Genomic DNA, 13,386 nt, shown 5'->3' with positions numbered 1-13,386 from the left:
GATTAGACACCGTTTTGATTTAAATCTTGAACAGCATTCCGGGAAATGCAGCAAATACTGCACTGGTGAAGATTATAAATTTATTAATGAATTTGTAATCAAATGACACCTATTCATTTATTATTAGCAAACTTCATTTGAGCCAGTCTTGGGTTTCCTGGTTTCCAGTTGAAACCAGATTTTCCAAGTCTGAGCTTAAAATCGAAGAATGATAAGATTAATGAAATAGGTGCCGTATGATATTGCAGGACGTTTAAATCCTTCATCAGTTCATCATTCATCGCATTCATAAAATATGCCTTTTAAGCCTTATTTGCAAACGCAATGAAGTTCTTGAACTGCTAGTTTTCCCAAAGAGAGATTATACCGGTCAAAGCAGCTTTGCGGTATTTATCTCTCTGGGTTTTCGCATAGCTTTTGCCTTTGGCGGCTAAACTAAGATCACCACTATTCATGGCCAGGGGCTTCACACATTGTAGTTCTTTTCCAACATGCAGTATTTCTCCTTTAGCACGTCCAGTAAAAGCTTTAGAAGAACTCACTGAATGCTGCACGGAACTACTAAAGGATTTAGCTAAAAGCTCAGCTATTATACCAAAACTAATATAATCGCAAAGTCAAAATAATCAAACGTCCAGAGTCAGAAAAAAATGCCTACTTCTGATCGTCTAATTATAATTGTTGTTGAACCAACAAACAAACTGTTGGCGAAAAATTGAACGCCAAAAGCTATAGAAAAGAGTCTATACAAAATCATAAACGAATTGCACTACAGGGATAAAGTCAAGGCGTACATTTTGCCATACACCTTTAAATACCCCACGTAGTACAAGAAGCTCAAAAATTATAATGCACTCTTATACTCTCATGTAGAGAAAAAATTAGTTTGTAATACATGCAATAAATCATAACGCTGTATTCCAACCAAACGACGAACATTTACTGTCATACGTTACCCATGAACATATACAGCTTTATGTTATTTTAGTGGAAATACCAAATAGTGAACAATTTGTAATTCAGGGATATTTTACCGACGCACATAATGTCATGCACCCGAAAGATACCCCATTCAAACAAGTGATCATACAAATAATTCCACTCTTCCACTCTCAAAAAGAGGCTAATCAATCAACAATACTTTCGTTCGCACGGTTATATTGATATACCATATACCCCCACAGATGCACGCTACCCTGTAGGTAGGTAGTGTCAATAGGAGATACATTGTTGAGCGCATAGTTTTGTACTTCAGTTGTCCCATCACAGCCAGCTGCGTACAGAACTATATTGCGCTATCGGGCTGTAGTTTTTACACACGGCTATAACAGAGCCCGAAAGAAATGAGTTACACTAGCACATTGAAGATAACTCAGGTCAAGCTAACTACCTTTATAAGTGAGAACACTATATGGAAGATGAGATGTTCTCATATACAAGTAAGGTGCCGCACTTTCTACGTGTGAGGTAGAAATTAACTATTGCACTAAATGACGAAGTTGCGCTTCACAAACTAGAAATATTGCTTTCACTATATTTCTATTTAGACGGGTCAGAGACACTTCAATTTTCTTCACCCGTTAACACGGTGGTAATACATTTTTTAGAACTCATTGCCTGAAGGGCAATTGAAGGATGACACCAAAATAATATTAATTAAACTGGTACCTCATACAGCAAGCGTCCACTACCCAACGGCATCACACCATGAATTAGGAGTCACCTGTTACGTGGACTTTTACCACCGGAACAGGTAATCCGTAGTGTTAATTCTTAGCCAGTTGAAACAACCGCTACCGACACTACGCGGCTATCTAGGCTGCTCGGGAAAAGGAGGTTAATATTGATGATTAACTCCTGACGTACCCAAGCAGCCGGCAAAAGTATCGGTAATAAATCGTCTGTTCGCCTGCAAACCGGAAGTCATCCTCAATCCAAAGTTGCAGAACCCACCCTGGGACTTGGCAGACCAACGTCGAATCGGAGTGGGCTGAGTCCACCGCTGGGGTCGCGAAACAGTACCGCAATGATCGTTTGGGTGCCTGTCAACCGGAAGCTTCGCAGGATCGACCTCGGCATCAGCCCGGATAACATCGATTCGGGAGATCTTCCACCGCCTGGTAAATCTTCGTCGGAGTAGGATAAATCTACAGCCGGGGATTACTCTGAGTAGTACGTAACTTATTACCGGTTTGAGTTGACAAAGCGCCAGTGAACCGGAGGCAATCCTTCAACCGGAATCGCTGGACCGACTTCGGCACTCCACCGGTCAATAACGAAGTATGAAGACACGGGTAGCCGGAGTAGGCTTGAACCCGATTTTCGAAGACTCCAAGTGCTTGCAGGTCATCATTCAGGTGTTCGTCGAAGTGTTGCTTCCACGTTTCGATCACCTCACGCTCCACTAATATGCTCCCATCCTTTACTCTGCACATCTCGGCTTGTGTCACGAAGCTGTTTTGGGATGCGTTGAGCTTCTGATAGAATTTACGTGTTTCTTAAGACCGGCACAGCTGTTCCATCTCCACGCACACCGTCTCCTCCAGGTGGCGTTTTTTCTCCCGAAAGAGGTGGGTCTGCTGTTGCCGTTTCCGTCTATTACGTTCCACGTTCTGCCGGGTCCCTTGCTGCGCCCGCGTTGTATTCTTCATCTTCAGAATTTGCCTATATTCCTCGTCGAACCAATCGTTCCGTCGACTCCGTCCCACGTACCCGACGTTGCTCTCAGCTGCATTGTTGATGGCTGCATTTACTGTTCTTCAGCAGTCCTCAAGAGGGGCTTCATCCAGCTCACCCTCTACCGGTAATACAGCCTCGAGGTGCTGTACGTATGCAGTTGCGACATCTAATCGCTTAAACCGTTCTAAGTCAGCGGGGTGGTCGTAGGTACCGTTCCACGTACCGAGCTTCCAATCGGTAGTGCCTTCACGTCGCTGTGATCTTCGCCGATTGTCCTGGTTCGTATTCTCTTGTTGATTATTCGTTGCTTGATTTTTTACGACTGGCTTGCAGAGCTTGATATCCAGAGAATCATTCCCCTATTTTTTTTTAAGGACCATAGGGCACAGTTTAGCTTAGAGCAATCTGACAACAGTTCGCGTTGAAAATCAATCAAATTGGTTGCTTGCTGGTGGTGATCAATGGGATAGATTTTCAACGCAGAGCGCTGTTGGGTTCTCAAGTCTTGTGTTCTTAAAAATTTAAGGTGTGGCTTCGTTTTATGATCACCTTAACTCTATGACTTAAAATACGCAGGTAAAATTCAGACAAATAAGAGGAATCAGCATATCAAAATGAGCAACATTTTCAGCAATTTTGGAAAATTTTCAAGGTTTTGTCCGATTTTTGTTTTGAAGCCAACCACTGTGCGCCGCATCGGAGGATCTTTTGCCACTGCGGATGTTCGTTGTGAGCGTCCGTATATAAAGTCCTTTGAGTGAGTCTCCCGTTGTGGTGCCACCACAAAGCCCAATTCCATTACTGAACCGATCCATAAGTCCAATCCAGCCCGGCTCAAGCACGATGGAAGGATGCATTATAGTACAGAGTCAGGAACAGGACACTCACTAGCTAATAGGGCGGAGAAGGTCCAGCGCTTTGGTATGGTCAGTTTATTTTGCCCCACTGACTCTCATTTTACAGATTGAGAGGTTGGTTTAAATTGGTCCTCTCATGTCGAACAAATCGTGCTTGTTCGGTTCAAATTGTTCCTTGGACTTGGACAGGCTCGTTGTGGTCCGGTTGGAGCTTGCCGGCCTTTTCCTTGTGATGGTCACAGAAAGAGGAAATGACATTCTTGGTGGTTTTCAACAGATGGCTAGAAGCTGTATGTATTGGGTTTCTCGTTCCAAGGGAAAGCTGAATCTCAGTCTCCATTGGAGCACAATCATCGATTATGATTGATGAATCGATGGGTTATGGTGAAAGCTGTTCCTTTTGTTTGCAGCGTCATTGTTGATGAAGAGATAGAGAGTAAGAAAACAGAAAATTAGAGGTTTTGTTCGCAGCTATTACCGTACATAACAGAAGTCTTTTAATTAGCTTAATGGATGGGGTTAATAAATAAGACAGCTTTAAGTAATATGTGGATAAAGTTTTCACTACATGCTAGAAACAGAGCTTGTCTAGGCCATGCAGGAAAATCAATAAGCAGTCAAAAGACGCAAAGCAAAAACGTCTGATTCCTCAAATTCTGTGGTTATTTTATTCATTTCGTTCACGTCAGTTCGAGAGGTTCAAGTTTTTTGAGCTGCCGTCACCTCGGTGGTCATCAACACGAGTTCAAAGAAACAAGGGGAAACTATGTAGAAGGTGTGGAGGGAAAGACCATAGCGCGCAAAACTGTCGGGAATCATTGGAAAGTCTAATCTGTGATTCTACGGTATTAACCCAAATGCAATCATCCCAAATTCCATCTCGCCGAATGAGACAGACCCCTGATTGGCTTTGTCCCGAAAACCTTTATTTTGAGCCAAAACATTCGGAGTAATGGCATTCGAGATTATAGACTTCAGAGAAATGGAAAATTGGGATTAATGGCTTTCAAGGACATGGTCTTCGCGGTAATGAAATAGAATTTGTGAAACCAACAAGACAAAATCGCGTTATAGAGCGCTCAAGATGTCCAATACACGGTTGCAAAAAGATCATAAAGATAATATTCAGTAAACAAGTGTAGGTGTGCGTATGGCGAGTAGACGACTGATATTGTAAAGTATTGGTTGTGGGACAAATGAAAAAACGCAGGTGGCCAAGCTCAGCAAAGGAAAAGTAGTGCAGCAGGCAAATTTGCAATCCGAGCAGATGCTGAAGTCGGTGCTGCGAGTGACTTCCGTTCACTGTCAATCCAATAATCATAAGTCGGTGTTACTTCGCGATCTACTGGACTAGTCCCCGGAAATGGACCCAGCCTATGTACTCCGACGATGGAGGAAGACTTCCGGTTCGCAGGTGCCCGACTATTCATTTGAAATTCTACCTGATACTTGAGCTAACCACATCTAGTTCTCGACGGTGGATTTAGCTCATAGCAGTGTGGAGACTCAACGTTCTTCCCGTCGTTTCTGTTGCAACGATTTGTCATTCCGTAGTGTCGATGACAAGACACTAACAAGCAGGCACCTCGCTTTTGCGTTCATTGGCTCCGCAGACTTTTCACATGTGTAGTCATCACTCACAGGTGCTTCAGTACCGTAATTTCGGGTGAAATTGATCATTTTTCACGTTTTTTCTTGTCTGATTTCTATAATGTTGGCAATGCCAAATAAGTGAATGCAGAAAAACAAGTACGAAGGTGAGCCTCATTGGCTCAAGTACCGAAATTTTCTAACAAAAATAATTCTAGTGCTAAAAAATATCTCTAACATTAAAAAATCGGGTATTGTCATTTTGGGATGAAATTGATCACTTATCAATGCGATTATTGTTTGTTTTCAAAACAAATCTACATAATCGATTTGAGCTCCCTGAATCTGAATATGCATGCTAAATTCTTAACAATACAATATTTAAAGAAATAATTAATAGTAAAATTTTAAGAATAACGCAGAAAACGCCTAAATGTATGCAATTTCCTAAGGAATTTCATTATATCTAACAGAAATTCAATTATTTCAACTAAATAAGCGAATTGGTACGAGTTTTGGTTATGAAATCAGGTTTGAGGATATATCTTAAGTATCCTCACAAACTATCAGGTTTATACCATTTTCAAATCCTTGTCTAGAACTAGAAGTTTATGATGTTTGTCAATACTGCACCATACATGATTTTGGAAATTTTCATTATTTTCATAGAAATACACATTCTTCAACGCAAAAAAACTTCACAACACACAATTTGACAATACTTACGACAAACAACGTTCATGCACTGAAGGTTAGATTGATATTTGTGCTCCATTAGGAAGAAATAAAATCGAGTGACACGGTGATCAATTTCACCCTACTGATCCATTTCACCCTACTGATCAATTTCACCCGAATTTACGGTACTTGATCCCCTCTGAAAATGTCTAGCGAGTTCAAAATAAAAAGTCTTGCAAAGTCTGGCAGACACCATTGTGTAGGTATACTACTAGACTCGAATTTAAACGGTAACAAAAAAATATACAACATAGAAAAAAATTGCATCATTTTTCATTTACATTTCTAGGGTAAATATGATTTAAATTCTAAAATACCATCGCATAATAATCAAAGTCACTAGGATAACCCCTCTACTGCCATCATAATTTTTCTACCACAAAACAATATTTTATTCACGATGATTTTTTTTTGTTTTTCAATAGTTTAGCAGTTCTGAAAAACTCTTTTGTTTTTGAAATCTGTATCGCTATTGAATCATTGGTCTCTTGGTTTTAGAAATATTATGAATTTCTTTGGGGGAACGACATTCCCCATATAAAACTCCTTTGGCCGCCATTTTGTCAAAAAAAAGGGCAAAACAATGTCAGGTTTCAAGAAGATTCTCTCAAAAATATCATAAACATCGGTTTAACTATCTTCAAGTAAACTTAAAATTACAAAATGATGTTTTTCGAAGTTTTCAACATCTCTTTACGGCCAGAGTGGAACCAAACACATGAATACTCATTACTCAAAAACGATTGCACCAATTTGCTACATTTCTACACAACAGGCTCTCATAAAACTATTGTTTTGAAAGGGGAGTTTACCAGTCATAGGAAAAAATCTAAATCCTCCGTAATTAAAGTAAGTATGGCTACCCGTCGGTCTATAAAGTCTGGCTGAATTTGAAAAAGTCTTGCAAAATGACTGGTCTGTCTTTTTGTCTTTTCCTCGATTAAAAGTCTTGCAGTGCCAGATTAATCTGGCATAATGGCAATCCTGCTCTGACTTAACGCCGACCAGTTGTTCAGTCAAAAGGAATTGTGTTCATATGTTTGGACTGAATTTTGATGCCAAACAATGAATTTTAAAGGAAATTAGTATATTCCATCATGCTGAAGGCATGGAGGGAAATGCTCGTAGATCTACGTATTCTAGTAAAACATTTTATTTGGCGTTGATATTTTGACCACACAATATATCACAGTAAGCCGTAAGTTGTGAGACGAATCCGGAAACTGATTGCGACAGAAATAAAAAAGATAAGACGGATTGAGAATACGGCAAGATGCATTTTCTTTGCATTATTTCCAAAAAGAGATCAAGGTTTATCAAAAACTTATTGTACAATGCTAAAGCCGTTTAGAGAAAGAATCGTTCGCCATCGGTTTGTATAAGCATTATTCACTGCAATACTTACAAAATTGCAGTTTTCACAGATCAATGCTTAATACGATGGATACTAGCACATCATCCTATACAATTTTAGTACAATCAATTTACACTTTTCGTTTTCGTGCTTGATTCGCTTTTGATAAATAGGAAGGGGAACGGGGGTTAAATGAACACCCTAAGCAATTTTCACGTTTTCTTATATACTTAGCTATCAGATTCTTTTTAATAGCTCATAATTGAAGAAGGATGTTTATGCAATGTAACAAGTTGAAATATTGTGATGGAAATAGAATTTTATCCTCTTCATTATAATTGAAAATTTCTTTCCATAGAGTCAATGTTCCAAACATGTGGGTAAAATGAACATCTAACGGGGGTAATATGAACATATACTGGAGGTAAAATGAACATGCAGTGGGGGTAAAATGAGCACCATTTGAACTGAACGGGTTGCGGCACGATTCTCGGCATCTGGTACATGATCAATGCATATTTCAAGACATTCCGGAATCGATGGAGCGTTTAGCTGCGACCATTTGGATGGCTATCGATGTCTGTCTTTGTATTTTCTCCGGAAAACTCTCGGTATCTGTAATAAAATCCCGAAGTATTCGCCTTGCCATGGTGTCCATATTACCCCCATCTCGAGTGGTTCATTTTACCCCCAAAGAATCAACATAATCAAATCATTAGTTCTAAGAATTTAGATGATAAAAATACTTTAAATTGCCATCTACTTATCATAAATACGTTAAAGATATGATGTGCTACGCAGTTCAATAGATTTTTGATGATTTTAGTCATAAAAACCTTAAGTTTCACGAGTGAAATTTTACATCATATGAGATAACGAACGGGCGTACTTTATTTTTGTTTACTTTTACAGCTTTTGACAGTTCTAGATTGCGCTAGAGTTGTCAAAATAGTTTCTTAGTCTGAGTATTAAAGATGGTGCTATGTTTTTTAAAGATTTATAGCATAGCCACCGTAAAACACAAACCTTTTTATTTTACCCACAGTTCCCCTACCTATTGATTATATGTCGTCTATACCGTTTTGTTTCGAAAGCCGGACACTATGACTGTTTTTACATTTTTAATAATATAAATTCAAATTTTTCTATGTTCATTATGTACAAAACTGTTCTTCAACTTAAATTGTATGTTATAGTTGTTAATATATCGCAGTAGGCTGCAATGTATTAAAAATAAAAATAAAAAACAAAACGCGTATCGATACTTCACACATTTCAGTCCTTGCTAGATTGTATCTTACAGTTGCCGTTGAAGGAAGATTTGATATAAATTGAATTGAAAACAGTGTTATTGTGCGAAATCGCGTTTTAAATGAAGAGCTAACTATTGTGTCCTATTGCTGTGAAGTGGAAATGACCAAAAATGCTCGGATTAATGGTTTTATGTGAAAAATTCTCAGTGTCCGGATTAAGAAGCATATTATTTGACTGCTTCGAAAGCCGGACGCACACGAATATTTGAAGAAAACTAAGTTTAATCCAGTTCATTGGGAACTGTTGTGTCTAGTTAACCAATGAACATTAATTTTTGAACATTACAAAGAAGAAATTGTGTTACTTTTGTATCTGATACATTAAATCAAGAGTGTTACCATGAATCAAACTATAGGTGGGGTAATGCATTGTGAATCCAGGCGCTAGCATAAGGTGAGTGAAGTAATTTTTGCCAAAACTTTGTGTACCTTTCTGGCAGCTTCAGCGTTTTTCCGACTCGAGACTTTTGTGATTACATATAGTGAACTGTTCAGAATTATGGAATTTAAAGTTGGTGTATTGAATTTTATACAAAATATGCGAATATTTAGTCAAAAAGAGGTGTCCGGGATTCAAAGCAAAAGTGTCCGAATTTCGAAGCAACCTATTATTAGTGTCCGGATTTCGAATCAAGACACATCTCATGTTTTCGCATATTTAAACGTTTTTTGCGTAACAAATCACTATTTTTATTACATCATGAAATAGAATAAACATTTAACTTCATGATAAACCACAAAAAATAAAGGATACATAAATTATGAATTATAAAAATGGTGCTTGAAGTTAACCCGGTGCTTAAGTGTCCGGATTTCAAGTCAAAACGGTAGGTACAGGCCACTACATCTAAGCAAGCCCAGCAGAAACTGATATAACACACAGTAGACACAACAAGGTAGGCTATTCCCACGTGTAAACAACGGTTTTCAATCAAAACATGTGTCGTCATTCCTATCGTCAAGCATGAGGCTTACAGGATAGTAAAAGAGAGCAAGCCTTGCTTTCTTTTGCACTCGTTCGAGTTTGCGATAGGAATGACGTCACTGCTAAATGTCATTTTTCGGAGTATAATACCTTGCTTCTTTTTACCGTGATATAACGCAGATGTCAGAATGCAGAACTTCCGAACGACCCCGACGACTTTGACTGGATAGATGAGCAGTGCACTAAGACCAACGATGGAAAGCAATATTGGAAAATGTAGCTTTGGAAGATAGTCGTTTGATGATTTTCACTACTTTAAACAACTTGGTGAGGTTGAGCAAGGCTAGAGAGTAGACGGTACATTTTCATCGGCGCCGAAAGGGTTCAGGCTAGTCTTCACTCTTCATGATTCAATCGGCGGTGGGTCGGCTCGCAAATTTGTTCCATTCGGGCATATGTTACTTCCATGGAAAAGGAAAAAACGTCTACAAGAAAGCATTTCGCTTGTGGGGATTTTTTTTTTATTATCGTACAAATTGGGCCGAAGGGTCTCAGATTTTCATGAAACTTTTTCCACAGGTAGGGCTCATGGATATATGAATAAAAAAAATGAGAAAAATTCAGGGTCGCCTATTTTTCCGGAAAACTCAGGTGGAAATTTTTTGTTTTCCCTTGACACTACTTACTTTGAAAAATCATAACTCAAGAACGAAGCATCGTAGAAACAAAGTTATTTTTTCTTAAATTTTCTCAGAAATCCAAAAAAAAAATATGAACTGGAAAAAGTTTTCCACAAAATTTTCCACCGTTAGGGAAATTCATGAAGAAAAGCTGGAAAATCTATGCCCGAACTCGCGGAAAAATTTTATTAAAATATTTTTGAGAAGGAAACTTTATAAACTTCAATTCAAGTAACTTTTAGGATGTTCTTTTTTTTTGTTTCTGAGTTATGGTCAATTTTGTGAAAAATGACCATATTAGCCTTTTCTTTGAAAACCCATATTTCAATCGAAGCCTCAGAAAAACAAGGTTTTTTTTATCGAAGCAATTGCAAATTTTCTAAAAGATCTGAAATAAACGATATGGGATTGGTTTTAATGAAGTATAAGTCGGATTGGATTATATTTTTCATGAAACATTACACCGTTAAGCTGAAACGAGTAGATTAATATATAATCCGTCGTTTCAAATAGAAACGTTAGCTTGATTGCGCCTGTACTATAGGCAAGAAAAACAAAGTGCTCGAATCAAATTTGTGTGTGTATGGGTAATATTTAAGATAAGATAAAGTGGGAGGAGAAAACGACGATCAACAGGAAACCCGGAACAGATGATGATTTGTGACGGGAAAATTTTATTTATGGAAAAGGAAATCAAGTGAGAACCGGAAACCCTGAAATTAAGAAATATATTAATAAAAAGAAAAGAACAGAAATTTCTTGGTTGGTCGGGGAGATCGAGTTGATCTTTCCCATTCGGACCGCCGAGCTGAAAAGTTATAAGCTGAAATATTAAGTGCAATGAGAAAATCCAGAGTAAAATTAAAAGTGTGTTATAATGGAAAGAAAGAGAAAAGAAAGTTTTATTAACCAAAATTCCAATTATTACAGAGTTTTAAAGATTGCAAGTAAATTAAAATTATTAAAAAATCGTGAGTCGCGCAATTGAAAGTGTAAATAATTGTAAGCTAAATTGAAAAACTAAAGTAAAGTGATTAATTATATTGAACTATATTATTTTAGAAGAGGCAAGTTAGATCGTGAGTCGAAAAATATAAAATTAGTGCGAAAAGAGAAATCGAAGAACAGGTAATGTGGTGAAAATTATTGGAATTGTGTGTTCGGTCCTCATGGATTTTTTTCTTGGTGTAGTCACAACCCGGTGGCGAATCCACCTTGGGGTCTTTGCCATGGAATCGGAATTCGAAGGTAGCTGGAGAAAGGTGTGAGTGTGGCATCAGAACCGTGAAGAATCGGATCAATCGGTGGTGGTATCAGGCGTGATTACCCTGGGTGTGCTTATCGTCTCGTGGTGGTATACCACTATAAGCACATTCGGAGAGCGTTGGTCATCGGCAGAGATTGCTCGGCCCACGTGCGTCACACGCGACACTTGAACGCTGAATCGTGGAAAGGTCCTTAGGGGGAAAGTTTTCCCAACGCCAGCGTGATCAGCCCGACTCACGTCCACGTCCCAAGATCGGAGGTCCTCCGAAATAATACCACCCACCGACGCCAGAACGAGAAACCACGCCGACACGATCTGAAATAGTATTGGAGCCTTCCCAGCGTCTCCTCTATAGCGCTCCTTCTCGACGCTCGATCGGAATCGAGCGTGCTGTCGCGATCCCGCCAGCGTCGCCGCTACCCCATGCGCCTCACCTCACCCACTTCCAAACCCGACGCCTGCATACCCGAGTTATCAGCACGGTGATACCCCACGAGATTTCGCCGACGCCAAGCCGATGTGCTACTATCGGCTCCATCGGGGTTGAACCAGCACGATCTCCATCGGTCATCTCGATAACGAAACCACAGCACGGTTGAGGTAGGACCGAATCGACATCAACTGTAAGTAGAGACCCGCTGACACATACCATTACACCACACCAAAGTAGGGAATATTTTTGTGATTAGTAGGGGAAAAGACCAGGGTTAGAGGGGTAGGAAGACTCACGTAGAACAAACAACACGAAGGGGAGTGACGTCACGAGCAGTGACCATCGAGAAGTTCGGTACCGTAGGCTAGCTCTTGCTCCGGGAGAACTTTCGATGGTTAGTCAGTAAGAAGCTGTCTCTTACAGGAGGTAGATCAGGGGACTGGATGATCGAAGCTATGAAAAAAAAAACAAATTTTAACAACAAAACGATCTTTTCTCTAGTTGGTTTTTTAACGAGAGTTGAAATAAAATTTTGATTTTCTCTATGCAACTTAATTCATAAACGGACCAAAAATTTTTGGGAAATCGTAGGAATTTTATACCGGAATTTGGGAAATTATAGGATTTTGCACTTGGGAGTGATTTTGGAGTTTTGGGAAAAACAAAGAAGGATTCTGTTGTTGGGTAGAAGCAAAGCTTGCCGGGCACTCGTGATCGGAATTCTTGGTAGACGACTCCGTCGTCTGGCGCTAAAGCCAAGGATTTTAGGACCCCTAGCAGGATCCTCCTTACAAAGCAAAGCTGAAAAAACTGTTTCTTTTCCATTCCAAGGAATTCTTTTTTTTGTCTATAGAACAAATAAGATTCTTTTAATATTTTTCTATAATATTATTTATTCTATTATTCAGTACATAACTTACATTTTATCTTAAAACTATCTATTTTTTCAACCGGGAAGATTGCCTTTGGTTGCTACCACCAGAAGATTTTCGTTTTTTTGAATTATTAAGCATGCTGTATTTTCTTGGTTTTCATGTGCATCTGAGAATTCACTCGCAAAAATGCTTCGTTCGTCTTTTGGAATAAATGAATGATATTTTTTGTTCCAGGAATTGGAACAAGGTTAGAAAATCTCTCCTGAAGTAATTTTTCAGCCTCTGAATAGTCATTTTCAGTTGCATAGATGAATTCCCAATCTTTTTTAAATTGGTCTTTCACCTTTTGCGACACAGCCCAGTCAAAAAATTGTTTGGCGTTATTAATTTCCGCTGACTTTCTAATACTAGCATCTCTAGCCATTCGCTATTGCCACCGATACCATCACGGTGTCTCTGGTAGAAAACATTAATATAAAAAAATCAGTATCGATGAAACACCCACCAAATGAAAGCTTAGGCTTTCCCCTTTCATTTGAGACCGGTTTGAAAATGTTCTATCGGGGGGTCCTGAACATTTTTTTTTTTATTTTAGTGAGAGTTACGTACCATAGGTGATCTTCTTCCACCAATAGTATGATACAATGAATCGCTTGTACCATATGATGAGAACTC

The sequence above is a fragment of the Aedes aegypti genome, chromosome 3 (genome assembly GCF_002204515.2).
Source record: "Aedes aegypti strain LVP_AGWG chromosome 3, AaegL5.0 Primary Assembly, whole genome shotgun sequence".
NCBI classification, from domain to species: domain Eukaryota; kingdom Metazoa; phylum Arthropoda; class Insecta; order Diptera; family Culicidae; genus Aedes; species Aedes aegypti.
Note: the sequence above shows the minus strand (reverse complement) of the source record.